Here is a 13,553-nt window from a genome sequence, read left to right on the forward strand (position 1 = left end):
AATACTTTGGGAGATATAACGATTTTTAGAGGCAAATTCAATTTTTTCCATAATTTCGAGTTCGAATTTCTTCAAAACTGTGAGGTCTGCGCAAAATCGGTGAGCGGTGCCAAAATTGACGATCCCTGATTAGCCGAAATTCGATCTCACCTGAAAATGTTTTTGTCCAAAAATTTTCGTAAAATTTTCTATACCTGACCCTTAAAAATTTTTTGAAAAATAAAAGTTCTTTCATGGGAATATTGTGTCATTTTATTGATTGATTCGACTATGTAGATCACGAAAATGCTTGCAGTTGTGCGGTCAGTACATTATTTCAGAAATTATTGCTGAAAAACCGGAATTTTCGAACAAAAAAATGGATGAATTTCCCGAAGCTGAAACTTTTTCTGGACTTGAGCTACGCCCATGAAACCTCACTATGTTATAGATCAGAACTAGATGTTCAAAAAACGTTTTTGTTTGAGGGGTCTGTAACGAATACTTTAGGAGATATAACGATTTTTAGAGGCAAATTCAATTTTTTCCATAATTTCGAGTTCGAATTTCTTCAAAACTGTGAGGTCTGCGCAAAATCGGTGAGCGGTGCCAAAATTGACGATCCCTGATTAGCCGAAATTCGATCTCACCTGAAAATGTTTTTGTCCAAAAATTTTCGTAAAATTTTCTATACCTGACCCTTAAAAATTTTTTGAAAAATAAAAGTTCTTTCATGGGAATATTGTGTCATTTTATTGATTGATTCGACTATGTAGATCACGAAAATGCTTGCAGTTTGGCGATAAGTACATTATTTAAGAAATTATTGCTGAAAAACCGGAATTTTCGAACAAAAAAATGGATGAATTTCCCGAAGCTGAAACTTTTTCTAGACTTGAGCTACGCCCATGAAACCTCACTATGTTATAGATCAGAATTAGATGTTCAAAAAACGTTTGTGTTTGAGGGGTCTGTAACGAATACTTTAGGAGATATAACGATTTTTAGAGGCAAATTCAATTTTTTCCATAATTTCGAGTTCGAATTTCTTCAAAACTGTGAGGTCTGCGCAAAATCGGTGAGCGGTGCCAAAATTGACGATACCTGATTAGCCGAAATTCGATCTCACCTGAAAATGTTTTTGTCCAAAAATTTTCGTAAAATTTTCTATACCTGACCCTTAAAAATTTTTTGAAAAATAAAAGTTCTTTCATGGAAATATTGTGTCATTTTATTGATTGATTCGACTATGAAGATCACGAAAATGCTTGAAGTTGTGCGGTCAGTACATTATTTCAGAAATTATTGCTGAAAAACCGGAATTTTCGAACAAAAAAATGGATGAATTTCCCGAAGCTGAAACTTCTTCTGGACTTGAGCTACGCCCATGAAACCTCACTATGTTATAGATCAGAACTAGATGTTCAAAAAACGTTTGTGTTTGAGGGGTCTGTAACGAATACTTTGGGAGATATAACGATTTTTAGAGGCAAATTCAATTTTTTCCATAATTTCGAGTTCGAATTTCTTCAAAACTGTGAGGTCTGCGCAAAATCGGTGAGCGGTGCCAAAATTGACGATCCCTGATTAGCCGAAATTCCATCTCACCTGAAAATGTTTTTGTCCAAAAATTTTCGTAAAATTTTCTATACCTGACCCTTAAAAATTTTTTGAAAAATAAAAGTTCTTTCATGGGAATATTGTGTCATTTTATTGATTGATTCGACTATGTAGATCACGAAAATGCTTGCAGTTTGGCGATAAGTACATTATTTCAGAAATTATTGCTGAAAAACCGGAATTTTCGAACAAAAAAATGGATGAATTTCCCGAAGCTGAAACTTCTTCTGGACTTGAGCTACGCCCATGAAACCTCACTATGTTATAGATCAGAACTAGATGTTCAAAAAACGTTTTTGTTTGAGGGGTCTGTAACGAATACTTTAGGAGATATAACGATTTTTAGAGGCAAATTAAATTTTTTCCATAATTTCGAGTTCGAATTTCTTCAAAACTGTGAGGTCTGCGCAAAATCGGTGAGCGGTGCCAAAATTGACGATCCCTGATTAGCCGAAATTCGATCTCACCTGAAAATGTTTTTGTCCAAAAATTTTCGTAAAATTTTCTATACCTGACCCTTAAAAATTTTTTTAAAAATAAAAGTTCTTTCATGGGAATATTGTGTCATTTTATTGATTGATTCGACTATGTAGATCACGAAAATGCTTGCAGTTGTGCGGTCAGTACATTATTTCAGAAATTATTGCTGAAAAACCGGAATTTTCGAACAAAAAAATGGATGAATTTCCCGAAGCTGAAGCTTCTTCTGGACTTGAGCTACGCCCATGAAACCTCACTATATTATAGATCAGAACTAGATGTTCAAAAAACGTTTTTGTTTGAGGGGTCTGTAACGAATACTTTAGGAGATATAACGATTTTTAGAGGCAAATTCAATTTTTTCCATAATTTCGAGTTCGAATTTCTTCAAAACTGTGAGGTCTGCGCAAAATCGGTGAGCGGTGCCAAAATTGACGATCCCTGATTAGCCCAAATTCGATCTCACCTGAAAATGTTTTTGTCCAAAAATTTTCGTAAAATTTTCTATACCTGACCCTTAAAAATTTTTTGAAAAATAAAAGTTCTTTCATGGGAATATTGTGTCATTTTATTGATTGATTCGACTATGTAGATCACGAAAATGCTTGCAGTTGTGCGGTCAGTACATTATTTCAGAAATTATTGCTGAAAAACCGGAATTTTCGAACAAAAAAAAGGATGAATTTCCCGAAGGTGAAACTTCTTCTGGACTTGAGCTACGCCCATGAAACCTCACTATGTTATAGATCAGAACTAGATGTTCAAAAAACGTTTTTGTTTGAGGGGTCTGTAACGAATACTTCAGGAGATATAACGATTTTTAGAGGCAAATTCAATTTTTTCCATAATTTCGAGTTCGAATTTCTTCAAAACTGTGAGGTCTGCGCAAAATCGGTGAGCGGTGCCAAAATTGACGATACCTGATTAGCCGAAATTCGATCTCACCTGAAAATGTTTTTGTCCAAAAATTTTCGTAAAATTTTCTATACCTGACCCTTAAAAATTTTTTGAAAAATAAAAGTTCTTTCATGGGAATATTGTGTCATTTTATTGATTGATTCGACTATGTAGATCACGAAAATGCTTGCAGTTTGGCGATAAGTACATTATTTCAGAAATTATTGCTGAAAAACCGGAATTTTCGAACAAAAAAATGGATGAATTTCCCGAAGCTGAAACTTCTTCTGGACTTGAGCTACGCCCATGAAACCTCACTATGTTATAGATCAGAACTAGATGTTCAAAAAACGTTTTTGTTTGAGGGGTCTGTAACGAATACTTTAGGAGATATAACGATTTTTAGAGGCAAATTCAATTTTTTCCATAATTTCGAGTTCGAATTTCTTCAAGAATGTGAGGTCTGCGCAAAATCGGTGAGCGGTGCCAAAATTGACGATCCCTGATTAGCCGAAATTCGATCTCACCTGAAAATGTTTCTGTCCAAAAATTTTCGTAAAATTTTCTATACCTGACCCTTAAAAATTTTTTGAAAAATAAAAGTTCTTTCATGGGAATATTGTGTCATTTTATTGATTGATTCGACTATGTAGATCACGAAAATGCTTGCAGTTTGGCGATAAGTACATTATTTCAGAAATTATTGCTGAAAAACCGGAATTTTCGAACAAAAAAATGGATGAATTTCCCGAAGCTGAAACTTTTTCTGGACTTGAGCTACGCCCATGAAACCTCACTATGTTATAGATCAGAATTAGATGTTCAAAAAAACGTTTGTGTTTGAGGGGTCTGTAACGAATACTTTAGGAGATATAACGATTTTTAGAGGCAAATTCAATTTTTTCCATAATTTCGAGTTCGAATTTCTTCAAAACTGTGAGGTCTGCGCAAAATCGGTGAGCGGTGCCAAAATTGACGCTCCCTGATTAGCCGAAATTCGATCTCACCTGAAAATGTTTTTGTCCAAAAATTTTCGTAAAATTTTCTATACCTGACCCTTAAAAATTTTTTGAAAAATAAAAGTTCTTTCATGGGAATATTGTGTCATTTTATTGATTGATTCGACTATGTAGATCACGAAAATGCTTGCAGTTTGGCGATAAGTACATTATTTCAGAAATTATTGCTGAAAAACCGGAATTTCCGAACAAAAAAATGGATGAATTTCCCGAAGCTGAAACTTCTTCTGGACTTGAGTTACGCCCATGAAACCTCACTATATTATAGATCAGAACTAGATGTTCAAAAAACGTTTTTGTTTGAGGGGTCTGTAACGAATACTTTAGGAGATATAACGATTTTTAAAGGCAAATTCAATTTTTTCCATAATTTCGAGTTCGAATTTCTTCAAAACTGTGAGGTCTGCGCAAAATCGGTGAGCGGTGCCAAAATTGACGATCCCTGATAAGCCGAAATTCGATCTCACCTGAAAATGTTTTTGTCCAAAAATTTTCGTAAAATTTTCTATACCTGACCCTTAAAAATTTTTTGAAAAATAAAAGTTCTTTCATGGGAATATTGTGTCATTTTATTGATTGATTCGACTATGTAGATCACGAAAATGCTTGCAGTTTGGCGATAAGTACATTATTTCAGAAATTATTGCTGAAAAACCGGAATTTTCGAACAAAAAAATGGATGAATTTCCCGGAGCTGAAACTTCTTCTGGACTTGAGCTACGCCCATGAAACCTCACTATGTTATAGATCAGAACTAGATGTTCAAAAAACGTTTTTGTTTGAGGGGGTCTGTAACGAATACTTTAGGAGATATAACGATTTTTAGAGGCAAATTAAATTTATTCCATAATTTCGAGTTCGAATTTCTTCAAAACTGTGAGGTCTGCGCAAAATCGGTGAGCGGTGCCAAAATTGACGATCCCTGATTAGCCGAAATTCGATCTCACCTGAAAATGTGTTTGTCCAAAAATTTTCGTAAAATTTTCTATACCTGACCCTTAAAAATTTTTTGAAAAATAAAAGTTCTTTCATGGGAATATTGTGTCATTTTATTGATTGATTCGACTATGTAGATCACGAAAATGCTTGCAGTTTGGCGATAAGTACATTATTTCAGAAATTATTGCTGAAAAACCGGAATTTTCGAACAAAAAAATGGATGAATTTCCCGAAGCTGAAACTTTTTCTGGACTTGAGCTACGCCCATGAAACCTCACTATGTTATAGATCAGAATTAGATGTTCAAAAAACGTTTGTTTGAGGGGTCTGTAACGAATACTTTAGGAGATATAAAGATTTTTAGAGGCAAATTCAATTTTTTCCATAATTTCGGGTTCGAATTTCTTCAAAACTGTGAGGTCTGCGCAAAATCGGTGAGCGGTGCCAAAATTGACGATACCTGATTAGCCGAAATTCGATCTCACCTGAAAATGTTTTTGTCCAAAAATTTTCGTAAAATTTTCTATACCTGACCCTTAAAAATTTTTTGAAAAATAAAAGTTCTTTCATGGGAATATTGTGTCATTTTATTGATTGATTCGACTATGTAGATCACGAAAATGCTTGCAGTTTGGCGATAAGTACATTATTTCAGAAATTATTGCTGAAAAACCGGAATTTTCGAACAAAAAAATGGATGAATTTCCCGAAGCTGAAACTTCTTCTGGACTTGAGCTACGCCCATGAAACCTCACTATGTTATAGATCAGAACTAGATGTTCAAAAAACGTTTGTGTTTGAGGGGTCTGTAACGAATACTTTAGGAGATATAACGATTTTTAGAGGCAAATTAAATTTTTTCCATAATTTCGAGTTCGAATTTCTTCAAAACTGTGAGGTCTGCGCAAAATCAGTGAGCGGTGCCAAAATTGACGATCCCTGATTAGCCGAAATTCGATCTCACCTGAAAATGTTTTTGTCCAAAAATTTTCGTAAAATTTTCTATACCTGACCCTTAAAAATTTTTTTAAAAATAAAAGTTCTTTCATGGGAATATTGTGTCATTTTATTGATTGATTCGACTATGTAGATCACGAAAATGCTTGCAGTTGTGCGGTCAGTACATTATTTCAGAAATTATTGCTGAAAAACCGGAATTTTCGAACAAAAAAATGGATGAAATTCCCGAAGCTGAAACTTCTTCTGGACTTGAGCTACGCCCATGAAACCTCACTATATTATAGATCAGAACTAGATGTTCAAAAAACGTTTTTGTTTGAGGGGTCTGTAACGAATACTTTAGGAGATATAACGATTTTTAGAGGCAAATTAAATTTTTTCCATAATTTCGAGTTCGAATTTCTTCAAAACTGTGAGGTCTGCGCAAAATCGGTGAGCGGTGCCAAAATTGACGATCCCTGATTAGCCGAAATTCGATCTCACCTGAAAATGTTCTTGTCCAAAAATTTTCGTAAAATTTTCTATACCTGACCCTTAAAAATTTTTTGAAAAATAAAAGTTCTTTCATGGGAATATTGTGTCATTTTATTGATTGATTCGACTATGTAGATCACGAAAATGCTTGCAGTTTGGCGATAAGTACATTATTTCAGAAATTATTGCTGAAAAACCGGAATTTCCGAACAAAAAAATGGATGAATTTCCCGAAGCTGAAACTTCTTCTGGACTTGAGTTACGCCCATGAAACCTCACTATATTATAGATCAGAACTAGATGTTCAAAAAACGTTTTTGTTTGAGGGGTCTGTAACGAATACTTTAGGAGATATAACGATTTTTAAAGGCAAATTCAATTTTTTCCATAATTTCGAGTTCGAATTTCTTCAAAACTGTGAGGTCTGCGCAAAATCGGTGAGCGGTGCCAAAATTGACGATCCCTGATAAGCCGAAATTCGATCTCACCTGAAAATGTTTTTGTCCAAAAATTTTCGTAAAATTTTCTATACCTGACCCTTAAAAATTTTTTGAAAAATAAAAGTTCTTTCATGGGAATATTGTGTCATTTTATTGATTGATTCGACTATGTAGATCACGAAAATGCTTGCAGTTTGGCGATAAGTACATTATTTCAGAAATTATTGCTGAAAAACCGGAATTTTCGAACAAAAAAATGGATGAATTTCCCGGAGCTGAAACTTCTTCTGGACTTGAGCTACGCCCATGAAACCTCACTATGTTATAGATCAGAACTAGATGTTCAAAAAACGTTTTTGTTTGAGGGGGTCTGTAACGAATACTTTAGGAGATATAACGATTTTTAGAGGCAAATTAAATTTATTCCATAATTTCGAGTTCGAATTTCTTCAAAACTGTGAGGTCTGCGCAAAATCGGTGAGCGGTGCCAAAATTGACGATCCCTGATTAGCCGAAATTCGATCTCACCTGAAAATGTGTTTGTCCAAAAATTTTCGTAAAATTTTCTATACCTGACCCTTAAAAATTTTTTGAAAAATAAAAGTTCTTTCATGGGAATATTGTGTCATTTTATTGATTGATTCGACTATGTAGATCACGAAAATGCTTGCAGTTTGGCGATAAGTACATTATTTCAGAAATTATTGCTGAAAAACCGGAATTTTCGAACAAAAAAATGGATGAATTTCCCGAAGCTGAAACTTTTTCTGGACTTGAGCTACGCCCATGAAACCTCACTATGTTATAGATCAGAATTAGATGTTCAAAAAACGTTTGTTTGAGGGGTCTGTAACGAATACTTTAGGAGATATAACGATTTTTAGAGGCAAATTCAATTTTTTCCATAATTTCGAGTTCGAATTTCTTCAAAACTGTGAGGTCTGCGCAAAATCGGTGAGCGGTGCCAAAATTGACGATACCTGATTAGCCGAAATTCGATCTCACCTGAAAATGTTTTTGTCCAAAAATTTTCGTAAAATTTTCTATACCTGACCCTTAAAAATTTTTTGAAAAATAAAAGTTCTTTCATGGGAATATTGTGTCATTTTATTGATTGATTCGACTATGTAGATCACGAAAATGCTTGCAGTTTGGCGATAAGTACATTATTTCAGAAATTATTGCTGAAAAACCGGAATTTTCGAACAAAAAAATGGATGAATTTCCCGAAGCTGAAACTTCTTCTGGACTTGAGCTACGCCCATGAAACCTCACTATGTTATAGATCAGAACTAGATGTTCAAAAAACGTTTGTGTTTGAGGGGTCTGTAACGAATACTTTAGGAGATATAACGATTTTTAGAGGCAAATTAAATTTTTTCCATAATTTCGAGTTCGAATTTCTTCAAAACTGTGAGGTCTGCGCAAAATCAGTGAGCGGTGCCAAAATTGACGATCCCTGATTAGCCGAAATTCGATCTCACCTGAAAATGTTTTTGTCCAAAAATTTTCGTAAAATTTTCTATACCTGACCCTTAAAAATTTTTTTAAAAATAAAAGTTCTTTCATGGGAATATTGTGTCATTTTATTGATTGATTCGACTATGTAGATCACGAAAATGCTTGCAGTTGTGCGGTCAGTACATTATTTCAGAAATTATTGCTGAAAAACCGGAATTTTCGAACAAAAAAATGGATGAAATTCCCGAAGCTGAAACTTCTTCTGGACTTGAGCTACGCCCATGAAACCTCACTATATTATAGATCAGAACTAGATGTTCAAAAAACGTTTTTGTTTGAGGGGTCTGTAACGAATACTTTAGGAGATATAACGATTTTTAGAGGCAAATTAAATTTTTTCCATAATTTCGAGTTCGAATTTCTTCAAAACTGTGAGGTCTGCGCAAAATCGGTGAGCGGTGCCAAAATTGACGATCCCTGATTAGCCGAAATTCGATCTCACCTGAAAATGTTCTTGTCCAAAAATTTTCGTAAAATTTTCTATACCTGACCCTTAAAAATTTTTTGAAAAATAAAAGTTCTTTCATGGGAATATTGTGTCATTTTATTGATTGATTCGACTATGTAGATCACGAAAATGCTTGCAGTTTGGCGATAAGTACATTATTTCAGAAATTATTGCTGAAAAACCGGAATTTTCGAACAAAAAAATGAATGAATTTCCCGAAGCTGAAACTTCTTCTGGACTTGAGCTACGCCCATGAAACCTCACTATGTTATAGATCAGAACTAGATGTTCAAAAAACGTTTGTGTTTGAGGGGTCTGTAACGAATACTTTAGGAGATATAACGATTTTTAGAGGCAAATTCAATTTTTTCCATAATTTCGAGTTCGAATTTCTTCAAAACTGTGAGGTCTGCGCAAAATCGGTGAGCGGTGCCAAAATTGACGATCCCTGATTAGCCGAAATTCGATCTCACCTGAAAATGTTTCTGTCCAAAAATTTTCGTAAAATTTTCTATACCTGACCCTTAAAAATTTTTTGAAAAATAAAAGTTCTTTCATGGGAATATTGTGTCATTTTATTGATTGATTCGACTATGTAGATCACGAAAATGCTTGCAGTTTGGCGATAAGTACATTATTTCAGAAATTATTGCTGAAAAACCGGAATTTTCGAACAAAAAAATTGATGAATTTCCCGAAGCTGAAACTTCTTCTGGACTTGAGTTACGCCCATGAAACCTCACTATGTTATAGATCAGAATTAGATGTTCAAAAAACGTTTTTGTTTGAGGGGTCTGTAACGAATACTTTAGGAGATATAACGATTTTTAGAGGCAAATTCAATTTTTTCCATAATTTCGAGTTCGAATTTCTTCAAAACTGTGAGGTCTGCGCAAAATCGGTGAGCGGTGCCAAAATTGACGATCCCTGATTAGCCGAAATTCGATCTCACCTGAAAATGTTTTTGTCCAAAAATTTTCGTAAAATTTTCTATACCTGACCCTTAAAAATTTTTTGAAAAATAAAAGTTCTTTCATGGGAATATTGTGTCATTTTATTGATTGATTCGACTATGTAGATCACGAAAATGCTTGCAGTTTGGCGATAAGTACATTATTTCAGAAATTATTGCTGAAAAACCGGAATTTTCGAACAAAAAAATGGATGAATTTCCCGAAGCTGAAACTTTTTCTGGACTTGAGCTACGCCCATGAAACCTCACTATGTTATAGATCAGAATTAGATGTTCAAAAAACGTTTTTGTTTGAGGGGTCTGTAACGAATACTTTAGGAGATATAACGATTTTTAGAGGCAAATTCAATTTTTTCCATAATTTCGAGTTCGAATTTCTTCAAAACTGTGAGGTCTGCGCAAAATCGGTGAGCGGTGCCAAAATTGACGATCCCTGATTAGCCGAAATTCGATCTCACCTGAAAATGTTTTTGTCCAAAAATTTTCGTAAAATTTTCTATACCTGACCCTTAAAAATTTTTTGAAAAATAAAAGTTCTTTCATGGAAATATTGTGTCATTTTATTGATTGATTCGACTATGTAGATCACGAAAATGCTTGCAGTTGTGCGGTCAGTACATTATTTCAGATATTATTGCTGAAAAACCGGAATTTTCGAACAAAAAAATGGATGAATTTCCCGAAGCTGAAACTTCTTCTGGACTTGAGTTACGCCCATGAAACCTCACTATGTTATAGATCAGAACTAGATGTTCAAAAAACGTTTTTGTTTGAGGGGTCTGTAACGAATACTTTAGGAGATATAACGATTTTTAGAGGCAAATTCAATTTTTTCCATAATTTCGAGTTCGAATTTCTTCAAAACTGTGAGGTCTGCGCAAAATCGGTGAGCGGTGCCAAAATTGACGATCCCTGATTAGCCGAAATTCGATCTCACCTGAAAATGTTTTTGTCCAAAAATTTTCGTAAAATTTTCTATACCTGACCCTTAAAAATTTTTTGAAAAATAAAAGTTCTTTCATGGGAATATTGTGTCATTTCATTGATTGATTCGACTATGTAGATTACGAAAATGCTTGCAGTTGTGCGGTCAGTACATTATTTCATAAATTATAGGCAAAAATATGAAACTTTCAAAGAAAAAATTGATAATTTTCCCGAAGCTGCCACTTCTTCTGGCCATGGGCTACGCACTTGAAACTCCACTATGTTTTAGAAAGGAACTTGAAGTTTGAAAACGTTTTTATTTGAGGGATCTGTGACGAATAATTCAGGAGATATAACGATTTTTAGAGGCAAATTCAATTTTTTCCCAAATTTCGAGTTCAAATTCCCCCAAAACCGGGAGCTCTACGAAGAATCGGTGAGCGATGCCATAATTTACGATCTCTGATTAGCCGAATTTCGATCTCACCTGAAAAATTTTTTGTCCAAAAATTTTCGTAAAATTTTCTATACCTGACACTTAAAAATTTTTTGAAAAATAAAAGTTCTTTCATGGGAATATTGTGTCATTTCAGTGATTGATTCGACTATGTAGAATTACGAAAATGCTTGCAGTTGTGCGGTCAGTACATTATTTCATAAATTATAGGCAAAAATATGAAACTTTCAAAGAAAAAATTGATAATTTTCCCGAAGCTGCCACTTCTTCTGGCCATGGGCTACGCACTTGAAACTCCACTATGTTTTAGAGCGGAACTTGAAGTTTGAAAACGTTTTTATTTGAGGGATCTGTGACGAATAATTCAGGAGATATAACGATTTTTAGAGGCAAATTCAATTTTTTCCCAGATTTCGAGTTCAAATTCCCCCAAAACCGGGAGTTCTACGAAGAATCGGTGAGCGATGCCATAATTTACGATCTCTGATTAGCCGAATTTCGATCTCACCTGAAAAATTTTTTGTCCAAAAATTTTCGTAAAATTTTCTATACCTGACCCTTAAAAATTTTTTGAAAAATAAAAGTTCTTTCATGGGAATATTGTGCCATTTCATTGATTGATTCGACTATGTAGATTACGAAAATGCTTGCAGTTGTGCGGTCAGTACATTATTTCATAAATTATAGGCAAAAATATGAAACTTTCAAAGAAAAAATTGATAATTTTCCCGAAGCTGCCACTTCTTCTGGCCATGGGCTACGCACTTGAAACTCCACTATGTTTTAGAGCGGAACTTGAAGTTTGAAAACGTTTTGATTTGAGGGATCTGTGATGAATAATTTAGGAGATATAACGATTTTTAGAGGCAAATTCAATTTTTTCCCAAATTTCGAGTTCAAATTATTGTTATTATAGGTCTATGCCTTGATAATATTACCACAAAATTCGAAATAACTCAATTTTGGGGGCGTCTAGGGAGGAACTGATTGCAAATAGGTATTCTGCTTGGAAAATACTTTATAACATCAAATTTTGGAGTCGATCTGAATCAAAAACTTATTTTGGCAAAAAAATATCCAAGGTTATATATAAGTCTTGGTTTTTTCGAAAAATACGACCGATCGAATTTGAACTTTTGATGGTGTATTTAGATAGTTTCGAGGATGTACATTCCGAACTAGGCATCGATTCACACATTTAAAGCACTATTTTTCTACAAAATTGGCCATATCTCACCTCTGGGAAGTGCTAGGAAGAAACCGATGGTAGATGTATATTCAGAAACGAAAATTCTGTATGTAACCAAATTTTGAATGTCCTCCGCAGCCAATTTTTTTTTCAAAAAACTCCTACAAAACGCTCGATATCTTGGTTCACAGGCTCCTAGGAATTATCTGATTGCAAATCGTTATTGAGCATCGGGATTTCGTCATTTAATCAAATTTTGAAGCAGATCCGGCCATAAAATCTCCTAGTAAAATTTTCCTAAAAGGACTTTTTCTAGGATTCGGTAGTGCCATCTGCGAAGAATAGCTCAAACAAGGATTTGGTGAGGGTAGCTAATTACAGGATTCTATCTAAGTTGGGCCGCGGAAAAAAAATAGTTCCGTAAGATGCGGACAGAGGGCAAACTACCCTTGATAATTTACCTCAAAATTCGAAATAACTCAATTTTGGGGGCGTCTAGGGAGGAACTGATTGCAAATAGGAATTCTGCATGGAAAATACTTTATTACATCAAATTTTGGAGTCGATCTGAATCAAAAACTTTTTTTGGCGAAAAAATATCCAAGGTTATAGTCTTGGTTTTTTCGAAAAATACGACCGATCGAATTTGAACTTTTTATGGTGTATTTAGATAGTTGCGAGGATGTACATTCCGAATTAGGCATCGATTCCGATCAGAAAAATTTGTATACACATTTAAAGCACAATTTTTCTACAAAATTCGCAATATCTCAGCTTTGGGGAATGTTAGGGAGAAATCAATGGTAGGTTCCTATGCAGAATCGAAAATTCTTCATTTAGCCATATTTTGAATGTCCTCCGCAGCCAATTTAAAAAAAAAATCCCACAAAAATCTCGATATCTCGGTTCACAGTCCTCCTAGGAATTTGCTCATGATATCAAAATTTGAAGCAGATCTGGCCAAAAGCTCTTTTAGTAAAATTTTCCTTGTCATACTACTCGGATTTTTTTAGTGCAATAGTCGATTGTGCTATCTAGGAAGTGTAGTTCATTGTTACCAGTTCTGTATTAGATCACAAATTTTCTGCGAAATTGGGAATATTTCAGTTCTGAGCTGTGTTAGGAACAAACTAGTTGCGGGTAATATTGACCATGAAATATTTTTCAAGAGTAGGCGGTTTGACCGATGGACTTAACTTAATTTGTTTCATTTGGTTCTTTTCAATTTTT

Source organism: Harmonia axyridis, chromosome 5, assembly GCF_914767665.1.
Source record: "Harmonia axyridis chromosome 5, icHarAxyr1.1, whole genome shotgun sequence".
NCBI lineage: Eukaryota > Metazoa > Arthropoda > Insecta > Coleoptera > Coccinellidae > Harmonia > Harmonia axyridis.